This window comes from Pagrus major, chromosome 11, assembly GCF_040436345.1.
Source record: "Pagrus major chromosome 11, Pma_NU_1.0".
In the NCBI taxonomy this organism is placed as follows: domain Eukaryota; kingdom Metazoa; phylum Chordata; class Actinopteri; order Spariformes; family Sparidae; genus Pagrus; species Pagrus major.
Window position 1 is genome coordinate 7,866,041 of NC_133225.1, and position 21,292 is coordinate 7,887,332.

The following is a 21,292-nucleotide window of genomic DNA, read 5'->3' on the forward strand; positions in this document are numbered from 1 at the left end:
AGAGAGAACCAGAGTAGCTAGTGAGTACTGGATTTACTGAGAGTTGTCCTGAGTTTAACCACACACACACACACACACACACACCCTTGTTGCTGTTGCTCGCTAACATTAGCTTATGGCTAGTGTACAGTAACGTAAGATGGCTGTTTAGGGCAGACAAACACCGCATGAGTAACACAAATAAACACAAAAGTTCCTGCCGTCAAACTCGCTTCACCGTTGATGTATACATAATTAAACGACCACCGCTGCTGATGAAAATATATCTGATGTGACTCAGGCACATGGTCACGGATGAAGTAATGTTTTATCCGCGTTAAGTTTAGTCTCGTTCACCGACTTCCCTATCCCCGGAAGCAGCGCCAGGCCGCCACATAAAACGCGTTGAGTAAACTTGTGGATTTCGGGTACACAAAGTAAGTAAACTCGTCGTTTTAGACATCATAATGCAGAATTCCCACATGTTATGTCTTTAAGCAACATGCCCATCACAACTGATGTGATCTCATTGTGTGCAGACCTGTGTGTGTTAGGTGCTGCCGGTGTCAGCAGCAGGACCCCCTTGGGTTACGAGGAATGTCTGTAAACCTGAAGACGGGGGCTTTAGAGGTTGACAGGAAGTGAGCGTGAGGTTAGCTCGGGGAGCCTTCTCGAATACGTCTGCCATAAAACAAAGCATGCACTTGAAATAGTTCACTGATAGATTTACAAACTTCAGGCTGGGGAGAATGAAGGTATTTGAGATGGGACTTTTTGGCCACACGATGCACAAGAAAAATAATGTTAACTATGGGATGCTGCTGTTGTGCAGGAGGGTGATGAGACTTTCGGGCCCGTGAAAGGAGGAAACTATTAACGGAGGTTTCCCGTGATGAACTGTGAGCTTGGCTTATGCCCCCTTTCCTTTTATCTTCTTACACTTAAGCCGCAAAGCTCCTCCACCTAGAGCTGCACATTAAAGATGTATGAGCCTCTGTGCACCTTTTGGTTCTTTGCGTTACTTCTGTTGAAGTAATAATCTGCAACTATTCTTATAAATTCACAGTAATAGAGCTTCTTAAGAGCTTCCAGATTGGCTGCTGAACACCTACAGTTTGAAGTGGTTTCTGTACCCCGGGAGTCCTGGGATGTGCATTACATTTACAAGACCAGTATTAATAACAGATTTTTTTTTAAAGGTGCAATATGTAGGAATTGGCCACCTGTCAAATACATGCTCAAACTGCAACATGCTGCCAACTGTAGCTGCCCTTAGCTAGTTAGCTCAGTTAGCCGTGCAGCTAGCAGTTTGGACTGGGTGCTTGGAGGCCGGTGGAGCGTTGCACGGGAGCTTCGGACCAGGACAAGCCGCTACTAGCTGGTAAGCATGCTAACTTCTTAGCAACACAATACACAGACCTCATAAGATCAAAACTGCTATTTATTCACATTATTTTTCGTCTTCAACTGGATTTCTTGCACGTTGCCCCTTTAATATATAAAATGAAGACAAAATATTTTAAATCAATATTTTTCAACATTTGTGCTCACAGTAGGTAAAGAACGTCTTCCTTTGAACATCAGGCTAACATTTACTCTGAACACACCAGAGTCTGAGAGTGGATGCTGACAGTTTAATCTACTCATGGAAACATTTTTGTAACTTTAGCCCGGTGGATCCAATGAAAGACATATACACAGCTTTATTTTGAAGATGTTTAAATCGGGGATATAATGTATCGTAAAACGGTTTGCCATTACTGTGGTTTATGTTGAGCAGTAAAAAGCGAGAGACCTGTTCATGGCAAATATGGATTCAGTTTATGCGGAGGAATGTGGAAAACTCCAGTTGGTCACGTGGTCTTGTTAGTCCAACACATTTAAACACTTTGTTATTTATGACGTTGGATTCCAGGGTTTCAGCGCCCACCAGGACCTCACCTGCCGTCTGGGTTCAGCAGGAACCCTCAGACCAGACCGGCTAACCTCTGGCCATGTGTTACGGACGGAAAAAGGAAAGAACACTCACGCTGGTGACGACAGCTCGGTTTCGTGTGAATGCCGAGAGAGGAGGGATGACTTGGGCGTGTAAGTACCGGCAGAAGAAAAAAGAAGCTGATTTTGTAAGAAAAGAGCTCTGTGCTTCAGCCTGGGAAGGGTGGTCAACCTTTCCTCCTACTTCCCCCCTCGCAATAACCATTCTGGAGAAGTGGCTGCCAAAGCCGCAGCTCTTATAGAGGAAACCGTGACCAGCTGTGACGCAGCTGCCTACACTTGACACTCCAGCATCACTTTCGGTGTGGTGTCCTGACCTGGGCATTCAAGCCTCCGTATACTTTTCATCTGCGGACCAGCTCGGTGGAAGTCCCTATCTACTATCTGACACCCCTTTTACCTTTGGCGTCACCATCGTGAAACAGTGAGCAGCTTTGTTTGGCATTATGTGATCCATGCCCACTTAAAGGCTGTCAACAGAAAACCACATGGAATTCCCCCGTGCTTAAATGTCACGTCTGGAAAGGGGAAAGTTTAGAGCGATGACTTGAACTGTTCGGCAGGCTACTGTGTGGATTTGTTGTTGCGGCCCCTCTGGTGCACTGCGCTCTGGATGCGATGCTTATTTTTGTCAACCGGCGCTTGGCGACCAATTTAATTACACACTAATCAATCAAGTGTAATGAGTCTGTGCCTGGCTGGGTGTGGCCCGCTCCACCCCTGATCCACTGCATCTTTTTAAGGGTAATTCCACAACCTCGCTTGTTTGACTTCACACGCCAAACGTTGTTTTTTTTTGTCTTTCCCATACAATTTTTCTATCATTCTATCCTGTGTTTTGGCAGAGATTGGAGGAAATTGAGGGGTTTGATCAGCTTCTGATGGAGAGGGGATCTCGGGGTAACACAGGAACACAGAACAGGAACGCCGCTACATTTATAATGTTTCATATCTGAGCTTTTTTATTTGTGGCCAGCCTCAAGCGTTCCTTCCCACGGCACTTTTCAAAAACTGATCTGTCTCTCCTGTGAGGGCCATCGCTCAGTGAAATGATTCATGAAAATATACTTATATGTTTCTAAGCTGTAAGTGAAACATTGCAGGGTTTATATCTGAGAACAATGAATGCAGTAACCTCGTAAAACATGTGTGTTTGGGGTCAAAGATAAGAGGAATGGTTTCTTTCATTTCCAGTCATATATTTCTGTTCTTTTCCTACATCCTACAAATCTCCATAAGACGACCTCTGCGAGGTTCTCTTTTATTTTCCCTTTTTCTTTCAACTCCGCCGTGTTGGTACTGTTTCTTTCATGACATTTCCGTAATTAAAGCCAAATGGCATATCCCCTCGATTAGCCCCGCAGCTGCTTGCGTTTAATTCCATACAATCAAAGTGTCCTGTTCCCCTGCTCGCTGTCACAGCTACCAAAGCTATTTGTCACAACAGAGATAAAAAGAAACATTTATGAGCAGTGAGGATACTGCTCGTGTTGTGTCACTGAGTTAAAGGTGCACTCTGTAGTTTTGGGGAAGAAATTGTAGAAAAGGAAGATCCTTTTTTTTATACCTAAACAAACTAAATAAACAAACTTTCTTTGTTTTCATGACTGAATAAACTGAATAAACAAACTGATCTTAAAGGACAACACAATTCATGCTGTTTTACTTTGTTTATATGTGGCGGACCCTGCCACCTTTTTAGCTTCAAACAGTGTTCTGACAGTGTTACTTTCCTCTAAGAACAGCTTGTTTATTCAGTTATGGAAAATATGGAAATACTTCCGAGTTTGTGTTATTACCTCATTAATATTGTGAATATTAAAATTCTGAGTTTGAATTTCTTCTCCAAAACTACATAGTGCTCCTTTTAAGACATTTTTAGGAAAGACAGAAAGACGTAAAACATTTAAAAAACAACGGTAGCTGCAGATTATACTAATACTTTCTTTAGTGTGACGCTAGTGGAGCCGCAAAGTGAGTTGTTAGAGTCAAAGACGTCCCTGTTGGGAACTTTAAGAAATGAAACCCTGTCGGACACATACGCACGTACAAGAGCTTAACATTTCCAAAGTTGACACTTGTGGAAAAAATACAGCCTAAGTGTTACCTGATATTCTGCACCCCGGTGTCATAGGTTCCTCCAGATGGACTTTTTTTCCCAAAACCTTGTGACCTTTAGAAAGCGGCAACGGTGTGTGATCCCATGAACACCCCCAAAAGTCAGAGCACAAGCTTGTTTTTGTTTTTCGGACCCCGTTTTCCTCGTGTTTTGACTGGGCTGCATGTGTGCCAGCTATGGAGTGAGCTCATTCTTTTACATAAATGAACTCATCAGCGGAGCTTATTAAAGCTCAGTGTAACTCTATTGTTCAAGAGGACAGGCTTTAGTCCTTACACCGTGACTGGCTTTTCTCTGCTGCAGAATCACATCTGGTAGTTTGAAACAGCATGTTCAGCATCAAGAGGGGTTGCATAACATCGTAAGAATATTCTTTTGCTCTGTTTCTCTCCTTATTTCTTTTTTTACAAAACCTCCTGGCCTTGTTACATCTGAGGAGCAGAAGAATACAGGGGTTATAGGATAAAAAAACACATCACAGGAGGCCCGTCTCATAGAGTGAAATACATTTGTTTTCATAAAAAGAGCCGTAATATAAAACTTTCCAGCCTCTTAAAACTGTCTGACTGTGGGCAGTTATATTCCACTGGGCAAAATTATTTCATTTTTTGGATGCAAGTCCTGATTTTCAATGCCACAAGTGCAACGAAGCCAAACTGATCCCATTTCTGGAAAACAATCTTCTTTATTTTGGCCTTTGCTGGAAAACAAAATAAGCATCGAAATCAATATCATTTCTTCAGATTTTTCTTCTTGCTGAGATAATTTCCACCGGCGAGGACCCGTTCTTGATCGTCAGCCTGTTGTGTTGGACGCGGTGGGGACACTTCAGCGCCAGGCTTGCCCTGTATCCTGGAGACAAGAGGCCTAAACACTTCAGCTTGAATTTAGTGCAACCGTTAAACTATTCTGAAGTAATTATGAGCCATTAAATGAAGAGTGGGATTGCCCTGTCGCTGTTGGAGCAAAAAAGTCACTCCACATGAAGGTGATTTCAGGAGACGCAAGGGCCTGTGTGCCCTGGCTGCAGGCCGATGGGGTCTCCAAGCGGGCGGACCTCACACACACACACACACACACTGAAACTCTGAGGGCTAATGACATGAATGTGCACCAAGGCTGCTTAACATTCAAGCATGGATACATGTACAGGCGGTTAAATACACACACGACATGACCGCACACACACATCGCAGACTAGTGCATCATCTCTTCAGGATTTGCGAAGCATGATGATTTGGTTCAGTGTCACATTAAGTGAACTCGCTTATCCTTCACTCTGAATGAGGGCATTAGGCAGTAGCCCAAACACACCATGCACACAGCTCTGCATTTTAATACTCACAACTTAAAAGTTACAAATTACATTGGAAGATGCAGCTTCGAGTTCAAGTTCGACAGCGATCACGCAAAGAAAAAGTGACAGATGCACAACAAGACCCAACCCGAAAAAGTTAAAAATATTTTTTGTATTTTTCCCATGTTACTGGAGAAAACATGACTTGGCAATGGATCAGTCACAAGGTTAAAATTATGCGATTGAAATATAGAGTAAAATTCATGATGATCACTATAACAGCTCCCAGAGAGGGCTGGGAAAGAGAATGCCACCAGGCTCGATCCAGTCACCACACCACCACACATCATTCCCGTGGTCCTGCTCCTCGACACACACACACACACACACATACATGCACTGCACAGGAAAGTGCTGTTAGGTGCTGGAGTAATGCGTGGCTGAGCAGAGAGGAGCACTTCAGCCAGCAGCCCTTACAGTGTGACCACACCCTTGTTCTGCAGCCTGATTTCTGACGAATGGATCCAGTTTGAAGCTGCTACAATCAATATCCCACAGAGAATTACCATCCAGCTCTGCAGTTCATCACGGCTCTATGGAGATTTAAAACAGATTTGATTTTTTAGCACTTTTTAACTTTCTGGCTCGCAGTTTTACTATTCGGGGTCACTTTTACCCTCTCATCAGTGTGTTTTTTATGGTGTTTCTTGAGAAAGATAGTTGATTGCGGAGTCTCATTCCCAGGTCGTCAAATACTGACGTTTTGGGGTTAGAGTTTTTGCCCAAATACTGATCCAAAATATTGGTACTTGACGATCTATGGATGAGATTCAACAATCAACTATCTTTCTCAAGAATCGCCTCCCATAGCTTTAAGCCGCAGGAAGCTGTTTTCCAGCAAAAAAGCTTTAGGAACCCTGCTGAGCACCAAGCAGTCAGAGAAGGTCAGCAAGTTGGTGAACGTAGCAAAGCATTCAGCTGCTACAGAGACAGATATTTCCCTCAGGAAGTGGTGGAGACCAAAAACAAGCTAAAAGGAGAGTAAACATTAGTGTTGAATTCACCAGGTGGTCGGAAACACAACTCCAGGTGAACCCCTGTGTATGCTCAGTGTGTCAGGAGCCTCGTTTCCATCTAACCGTGAAGGGAATTTGAAGCAAAGTTTTGAAATTACTCTTTTTGTGGCCAAACAATCAGGAGCTGCAGCTTTAAAGTAAAGAAGTGTTGGTTCATCCACACATAATCTTACAGAAGGCACATACGCAAAGAAATATGGTGCTGTAGAAGAGGTGTTGAAGTTGAGGAAGTGGTCAAACCCACAAAAACACGACTGCCTGCATGTTTTAATCCATGTTACTCATCTGCAGTGCAGATTTTAGCAGAAAGTGAAAACTCATAACTCAATCCCGTCTCACGGATCATGTAGAGCAGCAGCAGCAGCCCAGGCCTCCCAATTAAACCGTCAGAGTGGCTCAACATCAGTGACATCTTATCTGATTTCTGTGTCAGAGGGAGAAGCCCCTCACTCATTCTGCTGAGACGTCCTCATCTTCTCCCTGTGGAGACGGAGGTCTAGAGTTGGAGCTGCTAGCGCGATCAGCGTGCCCCCGTGCTGACATGGCGCTGACCGCAGCGAAGTCGCTCCAGACTACCGGACAGATGTGTTTCATTTGGCTTTATCTGTTGACACATCCTGTCTGCGTTGCATGCGAGGACAGCATTACACAGCAGCACCGAAAGGCAGAAGCTGAGACACCAGACTGAAACCCGAACTACAACCAGGAACATTTTCCTCTGCACTGACATCTTGCACCACAGTCAGTAACATCACTCAGCGTGAAGAGGCAAAACACCTCAGGAGTGTTTCCTCTCTGAAAAAGTGTGTTTACTGACCAAGGCCTCATTTTCCACTCAAAAAAATGTCTAGGTTTTCACCAAATCTGGTTGAAAAGTGAAATGTTTAGCCACACTAACAGCATGACTCCACGGAGATGGTAACGTCAGTCTGATTCTAGGTGAAAACATTTCCCATCCCCCTTTCGTCCACTGCCATTTATAAAAATAACAATTGCCATTAGTAAAAGAAAGAAGGAAGTAGTAAAAAAGGCGTATTTTCATGTTCTTTAATCCATATTGGTCATAAACTCTGCATGATCCTTTGCTCCTCACTGCTCTGTTCTGTTCTCCAGAGAAAAGGAGCTACCTCGCATATGTATGGCTGCCTCGGTTGAACAAGAGCTGACCTACGACGCTCTGATGTGGTGTCGGGAAGTGACCCTCCCTCCCACGCGCACGCCTCCCCTGCTGGTCACTCATGAATATGGCTCTAATTGAATTCACTGGAGACAAACGAGTGTTAATTGGGAGGATAACGATGACCGCAGCCAACTATTCAGAGGCCGGCCTTCAAAAGGGGGGAGGCCTCCTGCCCACCGCAGGCCTGTTCTTCCCAGCAGGAGGGGGTCCGTGGGGGGGCTGCGGGGAGGTCGGGGAGGGGGCTCTACAGTCCTTTGTGCTCCCTTTTCTTTGGGAGGAAGCAATAAAGCAATAAAAAAAAGCCTTGGTAGTTGAGTCCTCTGTGCTCTGACTCCCCCTACGCTCCAGCGTGAAAGAAGGGGCCCTGTGACAGATCATAACCGCAAACAACAACTGGGCCTGTGTGTGTGTTTGTGTGTGCAGGAGCGTTTCATTCACGTCTGTGCTGCTGAGAATTCACACATTATCACATCCCCAGAGCGAAACTCCAATATTGAAGTTTTTAGGCTTTTCATGACGCAAATGCAAAGCAGGTATGGCATAAACATATCAATTATTAAACAGGCTCGTGTGTCATCAGCGCACACACACACACACAAGCCAACACAGACGTGAATGCCCGACTGTGGACATCAGCCTTCATTATATACAGTATTGGAATTGGCCTGTAGGACCTCTGCCGCTCACTTTCGATATTACCTTTGTGTCTTTATTGCTGTCTTTCATTGTGTAATAAGTGTGGAGGCAAATATCTTTACAGTCACTTGGCCTTGTGATATCTAATCGCTTTGTTATAAATTCTTTATGAGATAATATGATCAGAAATGCTTAAACACTGACAAACACACTGATATAAACAACTGGAGGCAGCTCTGTTTTATTCATTTCTGCGTTTATTAAGGTAACGGAGAGGTGTGACACCGAGGCCAAACACTGTGGATTTATTCAAAAAACAAAACATTCATTATCCTCGTGTCATTGTTTATGTGTTTATTACCTGGACTGAACTGCTTTTTCTGCTTCTGGTTTATTTCTTCTAGGGGGGTTAGCAGTTCAGTAGCCTGATGGCTTGTGATTAGAAGTTGTCTCTGAACCTGCTGGTCGGCAGGGGTTGACTGGGGTCATGGAGGATCCGCTGTGCCTTCCTCCTGCGGCGTTTACTGTAGAGGTGTTGGATGGTTGGCAGCTCAGACCTGGTGATGCCCTGAGCTGATTTGACCACCGTCTGCAGGACTTTTCATTTGAGGGCAGTGCAGCTGCCGTACCAGGCTGTGATGTTTCCAACCATCGTCACTACATTGTCATAACTTAGAAAACTGTTATTTCTTGTCATTCATTTGATAATTTTAGTGATTTTTTTAATGTTTCAACTAAAATTCTTACATACTGCACCTTTAATTTGTAATACTTTTGATTACCTGTCACTGTCAAACTAATGTCATTCTCATCAGGCTAAGTATTTTGTTCTAGGTGGTAATTAGCATGCTAACACACCTAACTAACATGGTGTATAGGGTAAACATGACTAAAAATCAATACGTTCATATGAGCAGTTAGCTTGCTTACATTAGCATTTAGCTCAAAGCACCACTATACTGCCTCAGAGAGCTGCTAGCGTGGCTATAAACACTTATGTTTGAAAATGTCTTATCTTTGGTCTCTTTATTTTATTTCTTAATGTAATAAATATTGATTGATTCCTGTCAGTACACGCACTATTATCAAAAAGGTAAAATTTTTCCAATTCCAGTACTGACTCTGATAAAACTTTACAAAAGTTGTATGGATCTGTGTGACTCATTGGAGTTTTTTATAAGCTCGAGTCAGCGTCTGAATACACTGTAACAAACTGGAGGTACGGCCATTAAGATCATCTTCTTCCAGTCGGCTCTCTGAAAATAAGTCCTCGTTCTTTTTCTCTCCTATGGGAGCAGCGCAGCACTCAATCACCTCCAGCGTGACCCTGGACTATGGCATGAGTTCAAAGCCATGCACAGCCTCCGCATCACCCAGAAGAATCTGTCCAATCGCCTTTGTGTCCCACTGCCTCCATCGCTGGCATCTGTCTTCTTTCCATATATCACAGGTGAGCGCTGGCCATAAAGTGGATTACTCCGCAGGGAGACTGTGCATCCATTTCCACCATTAAACCGGATTCAGGTGCTGCCTCTTGTGCTCTCCATAGGCATCCAGTGAGTAATGGATACCCTCGTGGCTCTCGCTGCCCTTTCTTATCTACTGTAAAGCCTGGGGACGCTTGCTGACTCACACAAAGACACATGCACTCAAAGAGAAACACTTAGTCACTTTTACTTCTCGTCTGGAGGCTTTCTGGAGTTTTATACGAGAGATCAGTGTTCAAAAGAAGAAGAATTTTGGATCATGACCTGCTCTGTGAGAGATCGGCCTCTGCTACATAGCACGTCCTTCATCCCATGTCCTCTAGGGACTCGTGGAGACGTAATGTGCTCTCCAGAATTTTGCCAGAAAGGCTTTGTGTTTAATCACTGCTTTATTTCACCGATCTCTGTTGATTTTCTTCCTTTCGAATGTGGTCTTCGTTGAATAGCTGTGAACTCCAAGACCACGCTGGACGGTCGATAACGCTTCATCGGCCTCACAGTGCTAAAAGCCCATGTCACAGGGGCTGCGTCTAAACATAGGAATGATTTTCACGGCTGAGAGGGCGACTCTCCAAAGGAACTTTGGTGGAGGAAGAGGAGAAGAAGTTTAACTATCACTCACGGTGAGCAGAGAGGATATTAGAAAAGATAGAAAGTTTACGGTGTCATCAGGTGTCAACCTTTAAAACTGAAGCAAATGTATTAAATAAAGTCGTGTTAGAAAAGAAGCACAAAGCCGAATCTGAAAGCAGATTATGGTAAAAAAAAAAAAAAAACACAGAGGAGTTTATTTATTTCTCAAGTATAGTGAACAAACATGCAATTTCCTTTTAAAGAAAGCTCTGGATATTAATTATACTCATCAAGATAAAAGTACATCTCTTCTGTCTGTCTGTGTTTCCGTCTCTGACCCACTCGTTCAATCTGTTTTTCTCTTTGGAGCGACTTTGAAATGTTTTCAAGTGGGATTACTGCCAACTGTACTCCATCTCGTCATCTCCCAGAATCTGCATGATTCAAAGCTAACCATTAACCATTTTTCAAAAGTAGCACTTAATCTCAACTTTGCAGGTTTTCTTTTCAAAAACATCTCATTTTTAGACCTATATTCAGATCCCAGATGGTGACGTGAGTTTGTTGTCAGTCTGCCACTTGTCCAGACTGAAGTTTCCCAACAGATACTGTATTAATTTGCACAAATATTCATATTATACAAAGAATAAAACCTACAAACTTTGTTGACTGTCTGGACTTTCTTCTGGGGCCACCAGCAGATAAAAAAATTCATTCATCCAGTACGTCCAGTATGTCTCATGTCCTAATGTCTTGATGGCAGTCTTATTGGATCAGACCAGGTAACGGTTGTATATCACTTTCGACATTGCTCGACTGAATTCACATTAAAGAGCTGAGTATACATTGTTGAAGAGATCAAACTCCTCACATCCAAATCAATCTAAAAAAACAATTTCCGTGTCACTTGCACTCACAATGCTCATCAATTAGGCCTTCAACAGCAAAATAAGTTTTCCATCCACCAGTCGGGAGAACAAAACCCACACTTCTTCCTTGCTATCATCACATTTTTTCTCTCTCTTTCTCTCAGAATGGTTGGAGGCATTTGTCTTTCATGTACTTGTAAAAACAATTCGACGTTGTGAATCATCACACTGATCAGGCTTTGATAAGAGCGCCGGCATGGAAAATGCTGATGGCAATGGCATAATCGTCTGAAAGTAACATTCCCTCGCCAAAAGCCTCGCTATAACTTGGCAAACATTTAGCCTTTGACTCTCCCTGCGACTGCCTCGCAGTGGCGCAGCACTTCTCATCACTCTACTCCTGAAAATGCTTCGAACACAGCCCTCCTGTGCTCGGTCGGTCGTGCTGAGAGCTTGAATTCAAGAAATTGAGTCGAAGTAATCCAAAACTCAGGTAATGTGAAAGACACTTAACGTGATGGCTGAGATGAAAAATGCTGTCACCAAGTGTTGCCGGTTACACGCATCCGTCTGCCGCATGATGTCACGTCTGTGAGCTTTGACACAGCCGTGGTCCCCAGCATGGAAAAAGCTGGGACTTTCTGGATATCCTGCCAACGTTATGACTAAAATATATACAGTGCACAAAGGCATTTTGTGGTGCCCAAAGGTGAACTGAACCTGTGGCGTGTGTGGTGTTGAAGTAGGGAAACAGTGATGGCAGAGCTCTGAGCGCAGGTACAGGGCAGTGAAATGAAACTCTCCCCTGGAGGAGCGCTGCCCGGGCCGTGTGCTCGACGTGAAATGTTCCAGAAGTGTTAAATTATTCCTGCACGAAACTCAATCTATTCCCCTATCGTCACTCCGGTTCGGTCTTATTTGATCCTGCCAACTCAGTTTAAAGTCCTTCTCTTTGAAAGCTTTCCTGTATCGCACATAAACAGCCGTAATAAAGTACACCTCCTGGTTCTGCTGCACAACATCTTTGATGCCAGAAGCAAACCGCGCCAGTGATTGTCTCTCGGGGGCTCCGATAATTCATCAAAGACCTCCAGCAGAACCATAACCTATCCTGAACAATACACAAGCAAAGTTGAGGCAAAGGCTTCTGGGAGATATTCCATATTAAAGCTTGTCTGAACACCTGAAATAGCAGTCAGAGTAAAGGAATGGGAAATTCCCATCTCGTCAGAAAGGCCTGGCGATGTATCCTGAGGGTTGCAGGGAGCACCTCCTGGTGTGTAATTACTGGACTGAAATACAGAGTTCATTATACGGCTCAGACCCCACACACTGTATCAGAGTCACCACAGACATGAGAACGTGAGACGTTTATCGTGAATGACAAATGAAGGAAGTATTTGTAAAATAGCTGCAGACTGTGAAGGTGAATGGATCTGACTGTGTGTTATATTCATGAGTGTGTTTGACGTTTGTTACTGGACAGCAACACAGGTGTCATTCACAGTTACAGTATTTCTAGAGAACATGTTCCTTAGTCAGTTTGTAATACAAACCATGTGTACACTCATTAGATTTTTAACGTTCATTCTAAAATACACATGGAGGTAAATCAATTTTGAAATGTACAGCAGTGTCATTTTTAGTTCATTTACTTTGAAGGACAAGAGAAATAGCTATTAACCTGAACTGAAGAGAAAATTCAGTTTTGACTAGAAATCAGTACACAGAATATATCATTGGTGTTTGTTCGTTTACCATCACTGCAGCGGGACCCACTAGGGCCAGGTACCTAGTGCTAGCTACACCTCTTCCTCCGGACCACTGTCAGTCACACAGCTCCTCCTATTGTCGTGCAAGACTAGTTAAATTCTGAATGCAGTGACAACTTTATTCAATCGTTACATAAGACTTAAGATTAATATTAGGAAATGAGTTGATTTACACATGTTGGCCTAGACGAGTGTGTGTGTGTGTGTTTCACTTTGTCAGTCTGTGTTGATTTGTGCAGAGATGAGCGAAGGCGAGACCAAAGGAGTCTGGGAGAAAACAAATGAGGTCATAGGAAAAAAATAGGGGGGGAATTATGAGGCATAAAAGACAGTTACACTTTAATTTCTGGTTACATTCTTAAATATTACGTCTGCATGTTTGTGATAAAATGAGCTGAGTGACATAATGGGACTCAAAAAGGCACAATAAAGATAAAACAGAAACTTTGGGGAAACAAAATCAAGGCTTTGTGTTAAATGTGAAGGTTTATTTGGCTCATAAATACAGCGTCTAAGCCTCTTTAAGTTTTCATACTGACAAGATTGAAAGGTTACAGAGGAAAAACAAGCCCACCTGTCTTTAACAATGTGGACAAAGCGCAGACACTGTTAGAAGAGCCTAATGTAAAGCAGAGGGGGACAACAGACACAAACTGGAGAAAGAATCTGAAGTACGTACACGATGTTATTGCCTTTGACTTTAGGAGCACGTGGAAATTTAGTTAGCGACGACAGAAGCTGTGTTTGTGTAACTGACTCTGACTCAGGGCGAGACAGCGAGGGACACGGGGCACCTCATGACATGTATGAGAGGTGACTGGATGACAGACGCTCACGGCGGGACCTTGTGTAAACACGCCCATTGAAGACAGTGTCAATCAACACCCCAGATTAGAGCTCGGGCTATTAGTCAAGTCAGAAATCCTTCATCTCTCCTTCAACAGAACTTCGGCGCACTAATTGAAGCGTCGGCGGACTGAATTGACCCGCAGACGACAAAGTGATAACTCCTGAATTATGACAGATTATCAGAGACACTGGTGATGTAGAGCTGAAACAACTTTGAGATAAAAGTTTTAACAAGAAAGCGCTCAGCAGAGAGCAGGCCAAGGCCGAGCAGATAGCCTTTACTTTCACAGCCATCACTGCACCGAGTGGATGATGACAGAATATTTATACAGGGGTAGTCACAGTTTGGTCAAATACGAACATGCAGTGAATAGCTCCTTTAAAATTAGCTTTAGATTATATTTGTGATAATATTGGATTTTATCAAGATGTAACAGCCAGTGTAGGTCGCCATTTCGGCCCAGGATTGTTGACACTAATACCGCTTTTTCACTGGACAAAAAACCCCACTAACATCTGGCATTTGTCTCGACTGGGACAGGGTGCAGTACAGTTGGCATTCATTCCCAGGTCAAATGACTCCGCAATCGGCTGTGATTAAAATGGGAGTCCCGGGTGGACACGCTAATTTTAGCCCCTTTTCCAGTGCATTGAAATGATGGACATTGGTGCATAAATACTTTTCCATCGGTCTACGTTCAAGCAGCACTCAAACGTCCTGCAGTCGGTGTTGAGATTGAAAGAAAGACTGAAGTAAAAGATATAAAGTGGTAACCACTGTAAATTAGCCATGTTTAAAAAAATTCATTTTGGTGTAAACATGTAGTTATTTTCACCACTGGAGTGAAATTGTCAGAAATTCCCAAAATGTCCGACTCAAAATGACGAGTTGGAGGCTAACCTGGCTAAACACACTTTGAATTATAGCTAAAATGCTAACATCAGCATGCTGACAAGCTCACATTGACAGTGCTAACTTTATGATCATCCAGATGTTTAGCTAATGTTAAAAGAAAGCTTGGGCTGTGATAACATACCATTACATACCTTTGTTTGAATCACGATGTTTCCACAGTTTTTCCATAAAGTGTTTCTTTGCGTCTGGGAGGACTTTGCCTCTTTACGACCAACTTTCTTTCAAACCACTTCGGAGCATAATTAGTGCGAGCAGAACACAAAGTAATGCCAGCATTGCCTGTTGGTTTGTTGAAGTCTGTGGCCTCACAATGTGGCGGTTCTTTCCCATATTACCCCCATAATGCACTGTGCAGTGACTCTGATCGCCAAGCTCTAAAATGTTTGTCATGTCAACCATCTTAGTTTAGTGTTCGTTTGCAAACATTTGCTGATTAGCACTAAACACAGACTCTAGCTTTGGCAGGAAGGATTGTCAATGGTAAAAAATCAGTTACTTGAATCTTTTATTTGTTTTGCATGTGTAAACAATGACATTTGGGTCCCTTTGTGTTTCGTCTGGGATAAAATCAGGACAATGAGATGGTTTGGTTGCTGTGATAAACATCTGGTCTGTGTGCTGCTCTCGATGTCTGACTGTCTTCAGTGATTCTCCTGAGACTCTCTGGGATCCACGCTGCCATACACCAGGTGTTTTTATACAAGTGCCAAGACTTGCCTCTCTTAAGAGACTGACAGCCATGGAGTAGAGACTGAATGAATGAATTACCATTCAGTACTTTTGTAGGGCAGTCATGGTTGTCTCCGGTCCTGAAAGAAGGTGAAGTCTACAGCCTCGAACTGGTGTTCTGTCTTACTACTGAATCAGATGAGTGAGAAAGACACACAGAGAAAGAGAAGACGAGGGTGATGTCATTTGACAGAAGAGGTGATTCTCTCATCTTGTCACACATCACATCCTCTAAAGTTTATAAAACCTCCATGCTTTTGTTTTCCTGGGTAATTCCCCCTCTGTGATTGCTACGCTGCATTTCAGCCCTCAGTAGTTTAATCTGACCGCCAGATTAGATGGTTCCCATGTTTTGCTCTGACTTCATGCTGGTGGTTGTAGAAAGGCTTTATCTCGCTCGTGTCAGAGTAATGTGACGTTCGCGACCTCTGTAATTGTCAGCGGAGGTATGATTGTGAGGAAGAGTGACTCAAAACATTCGTGTTTCGCTGGGTGCACCGCTAAACCACCGTGTGGATGATGTCATCGCAGCAGCCACGACCACAGGAACCATATCTGTGTCCACACAAACTAAATAATCAAGGGAAGTCAGATTTCACTCGATTATTTTGATTGTCTTTGAAAACAAAGGTGGTTTGGAGCATAAACTAACAACCTCCATGTAAGACAGTGAGGTGGAGAGTGAGGTGGAGTGTCGGGCTGAACGTGCACATGTGATTCCTATTGTCAGATTGCAGAGCTCAGTTTTTGCAGATCCTTTGGCTGGAGCTTGGAGGGAATTTTGAAGAAAGTGACATCACCTACGTTATGTATTTATAGGTTGCACTCCGGTGACACTTGTAAATGCAGCTTCTCTCTGAGGAGGATTTTATTGTGTAACTTGACGATTTGCTGGAGGAGCCAATACCGGTTTGGAAATCTCTTTTAACAGCTTCATCTGAGACGGAAGTGTGATCCACAGTGTGAAGGTGGCCAAGTAGATTTAAGGAACAGAATCTGAGGTGGAAACAGGAAAACAGTTGTCTCATATTTGTTGTACTTAACATTTATCAGGTGTTTGTGCGAGTACACGGCTCAAAGTATGATCGGACTAAAGTGTGTCAATATCTGTACCGAAGGAAAATCCTCATTGGGAAGCGGACTGAAGTTTATTCATTCAAGATTATAAAAACTTGTTCTGTAAACAGTTCTCATACTCTTGTGATCAAAATCTTTGAACTGAAGCTCAAATCTGAGGTTGTTCTGCCGTCTAAATAGTTTTCCAGTAAACAAGAAATGCAGCAACTTCTCATTAACTCATATCAATTTCAGGTTGAAAGGAAAATTCTGGGACCTATATTTCCATGTTTGGGTGTGTAAATGATTAATACTTTCCAAAAGTTTTGGAATCGGTCCATTAGATCGCCTCAGCTGGCAGCGACAACATGGCTGCAATGCAATCCTTTGGGGCAACTGCAACTGTCAAAGCTACGTCCGCTGAAAGTGTTTTTGCCATTGACAGGCTATGGTTGTTATTCTAAGTGTCTAGCAACATTACGCAAAACAATTCCTGTGGAGATAGACCTGTTTGTTGAATAATAAGATCCGTTTTGTTACTAGAAACACGACCTCGGCCAGTTAGTTAGTTAGTTAAAAACAAGCACTTTTCATGGACACAACATTGTCAGACAGAGTTGCCCCGAAGGATTACATTGCAGCCGTGTCGTGGCTGCAAGCTGAGGTGATCTACCAGACGGATTCCAATAATGTCTGTAAGTATGAATTATTTGCTTACCAATACATGTAAATATAGGGCCCAGGTTGAGAAAATACCGTATTTCTCCTTTATATTAGGAATTACCTGTTAGCCCCACATCTGGCATAAGCACCGCCCACTTTTGGGTTAGGGTCGTGGCAGTGTCTGTTGGTCTGCGGGTCGGACCAACGCTCTGCTCCAGACTGTAACGTCTCACGTGTCGGATGGATTACTATGAAAATTGTTCCAGACATTCATTCCAGTCGTCTCCCCTCATGATGAATTGTAATAACTTTGGTGATTAACTTAACTTACATGTTAATGTTTAACTAACATGTAAACATTAACAGAGGTTCAGACTGAAAACAGTCACAGATGTGTGACTTTAAAGGCTAGTCAGACACCAAAACTCCTCACAACGGCTCATATACTCTGACCCAGGATTTAATATCGGGAATTATATCATCTTTTGCAGTCATGGTAAAATGTAGAAGAAAGCCATTTAGGCCTCCGTCACAAAGTAATCTCCCAGGAACATTAGCTGGATAGATGGCTGTAGTCAAGTCAAATTAACGTATAAACGTATTTCTTTGTGGCGAGACTTCTCATTCTCTCAGTTCCACACATTCCTGTGTGCTGTGTCGGTGAGTCAAAGGTTAAGTGCCTTGCCCATGAGCACCTCATCAGCAGCCACCGAGGGCAGGGAGAGAGTTACTCATTCACTTTCCGCAGCCAAATTTCCCCCGCCAGAGTCGATTACAGTGCCAGCCTGAAACAGCTCCTCGGTGCAGCAGTGCTGGCATGCGACCGTGTACGTTCATACACAAACACTGACATTCCTGAGCCTCTGGAGGTTCCTCTCTCCTCCACACGCTGAGCTGGGATATATGATCCAGTGCTTATTAAACAGAGCTTACTTGTAATTAAGCCTCCCAGATGGGTTTTGCTTGAGGTTCACTTCCAGCCTCTCTCTCTCTCCGTCTGTCCCCCGAAAAACTGATGAGTGAAGAGTCATATTGCCGTAGAAAAATGACAGACTGTTGAAAAACGAGAGGCGGCCGTGAGAGCGTGTGCCCGAAAAACCCAAGTAAGTGTCCTGAACTTACCCCCCCTCGAGTGCCGCGAGTCGAAAATCCAGTTCCAAACACAATATAACGTAACCAGCGGGTTACACAATCTAATTACAGCTCTGTCTGCACATAAAGACTGAAAATACCATCTTCCAGAGTGTTTATCTCTTTATCCATACAAAGTCAACGTGCAAACAGGATCTCCAAAGGCACAATCATTATGTAACAGAACTGGGAACAAGATAAAGGTTTCGCTCTGACTTATTGCTCTTTTGTTTGACTCGACCACAAGAGAGATCCTGCACGGTATTTTTGTTTAACAGTAAACAGAATCTGACAACATGCAAACCTGAAGAGCGAGATGGAACGAGCCGAACATGATGTAGCATGTGGAGGTGCACAGCTGTGCGCTGAGGCAGGAAGCCAGGTGTCCAGCAGGAGAGCGGTCCAGGATCCTGACGGCTCCCTCTGATGCATGTGTAGGCCTCCGACACCTCGCTGTGGACCTGCAACGCGCTAACGGCTTTTACAGAAACATCTGGCGGGCGACAGGTCTTATTCTCCACTCTCCTGCCAATTAGAGTTTCTCTGCACTCCTCTAGGTTCCCATGCAGCACACACACACACACACATTCTCAGTCTCTGTTCTCAACCTGCCGGCTCCTGCCAGGTTGGACACACAGGGACGCGAAAAACATGAAAAGAAACCAATTTAAAAGGGCTAATCTACCCATTTTTAAACATGAAGTTTATTTTTACAGTCTCCAGCTGGACGTGCTTCGAGTGTGTGGAAGCAATCAGGAAACACACAGAGCGAGAGAGAGAGAGAGAGAGAGAGAGAGAGAGAGAAATTATGTTCACAGATTCAAATGTCACTAAGCCTCGAGGATAAAGTGCAGAAATGTATAAAGACCCCATTGAGACGAGTTCTGATCAGACTGCTCGGGCAATTGCCTCCAAATGGATGTCGCATTTTGTTTTTATTTGCTAAAGAGAGGGTCAAACTGTAGAAATAGACATGTTCGGTTCGAGACCAGGCAACATGCCGATCATTAGCCCTCAAAAGCCACTTCAAAGAACCGGCCTGTCAGCTGCTGAGCACAGAAATACAAGAAAAAGCTCAGATCGTTCTCGTGTCTTTGTATCCGTTTGGTTTCATTTATCAAGTGTTGTCTCACTACCATGTGCCTGAAATTATCCCGCCTTGCTGCAGGCATTTATACATTTTAATAGTGTTGTTGCTCGTTCAGTCATGTTTTTGTTGTGCTGTCGTGTGTCTTTAGCTGTGTTGGGAATCAAGGGACAGAAAGAGGAGCCAGACTTTCCGTGCTGTGTCATGATCACCAGTGTTTGAGCCAGCATTGCCTGGTTAGAGGGTCAGATAGGCCTGTGCTTCTCTAACAGGTTGGTGCTCCATCGGAGAAGACAATACACAGTACTGTGAGAGCGCATACCTCTGCCAAGGCACAACGATCCTCTTTTCTACTCACTTAGCCACCTAAATATGTTTAGTTAGAAAATATTCCTTGAACTCTTCTGGGCCGAGACCCATCCTCCGTCAAAGTTTCAGGAAATCTGTTCACTTGTTTTTGTGTAATCCTGCCTATAAACCAACCAACATGGACACAGGCGTAAAAAGCCATTAGTTTACGTTGTGAAAGAAGCTGCTGTGAAATCGTCGCAAATTCTCTCATGATTTGACCCTTTCATTCCTAAAACTTATCGCAATCTAAAAGGGCTGCACAGTTAAATAATTTTGTCCCCATTTAAGTTAGCAGACGGCTAAACTGGACGTTTGCCAGCTCGGCCGGCAACTGTACTTAACTTTACGGACGAATGGGGCCTTGCATCCAGTGCTGCATCCAGAGCCGTTTCGACCACCTAATGACGATGCAGGAATGAATGTTAGCAGAGGAAGCGGAGGCTGAGAGTGATACACTAGCTTACAAATAGTGAACACTTTTTACTACCACTGCTAATCTCAGTTTCATGCTCACAGTCTTTCATAATCCATGCTGTCCACATCACTGACAGTTGGCTGCTGCACTTAGATATCATGTTTGGGATGGGCAGGTGAAGGTCATGTTAGTTTTTGGGGGGTCAAAAGGACAGAATGATCAGGTTTTCTCTGGAAAAGGGGAGAAAACCTCTGCAGCATAAAGTAGTATGTGTTAAGTTGGACTTTACTAACGCACAAAAATAAATGTTGATAAAGCTTATAACATTTAAACATGATAAGCCTGCTAACATTGATCCTACACTTGGTGCTGGGCAGTTGTTGTGATAGGACATTTTCTGTTTTAAAGAGGTCAGTGGCGCCATTTGGCTCAAACCCTGAATCACTGTTGTGTTTGCATCATTATACATCTGCCTACTAATACATAAAAAGTGACTGCTGCCAACCAAACGTCTTTACCGACAGGACCCACGCTGATGTGTTTGTCAGGCTCGAACCCAGTCTGACCGAGCCGATACCCTTCCTCCGCCCTGCGGATGACTCTCCTCTGCCCTCGCCGTTTGACATGTTGCTCCTCTGATGGATGTTTGCCATCTGGACAAGGTGTCCCTGCGCTTTCATCAGGCCCTCAGCAGGCAGGCAGGCAGATAGGCCGGAGGAGCGGGGCGAGCATCCCGTGCCTCGGCGCGGGAGATAAAACAACCGTCCCATGTCACCGCGCATGAGATAAAACAAGGCTCCTCTTCACAGATCATACATCAACATTATACCATCTGACGCCAGGATGCAGCAAAGCATGCCGGGTAGATGACACACCTAGAAAGATGGATCTCTCTAATCTGTGGAGTAAACACATAAATTATCCTGGGGTATATTTAAGCATGTGCATGGGAAGTTGAGAGAGATTTTTATCCCATGTTTGAAAAATGTATTTTGATTTTATTCTATGGCGAACTTCAAAAGATAAATGTCAGATCATCTTTTAACCTTGTTGAAATTCATGCTGGTGTGTTTGACAGTGACATGGCGCTGCCTCACTCTCCCTCCGGGGCT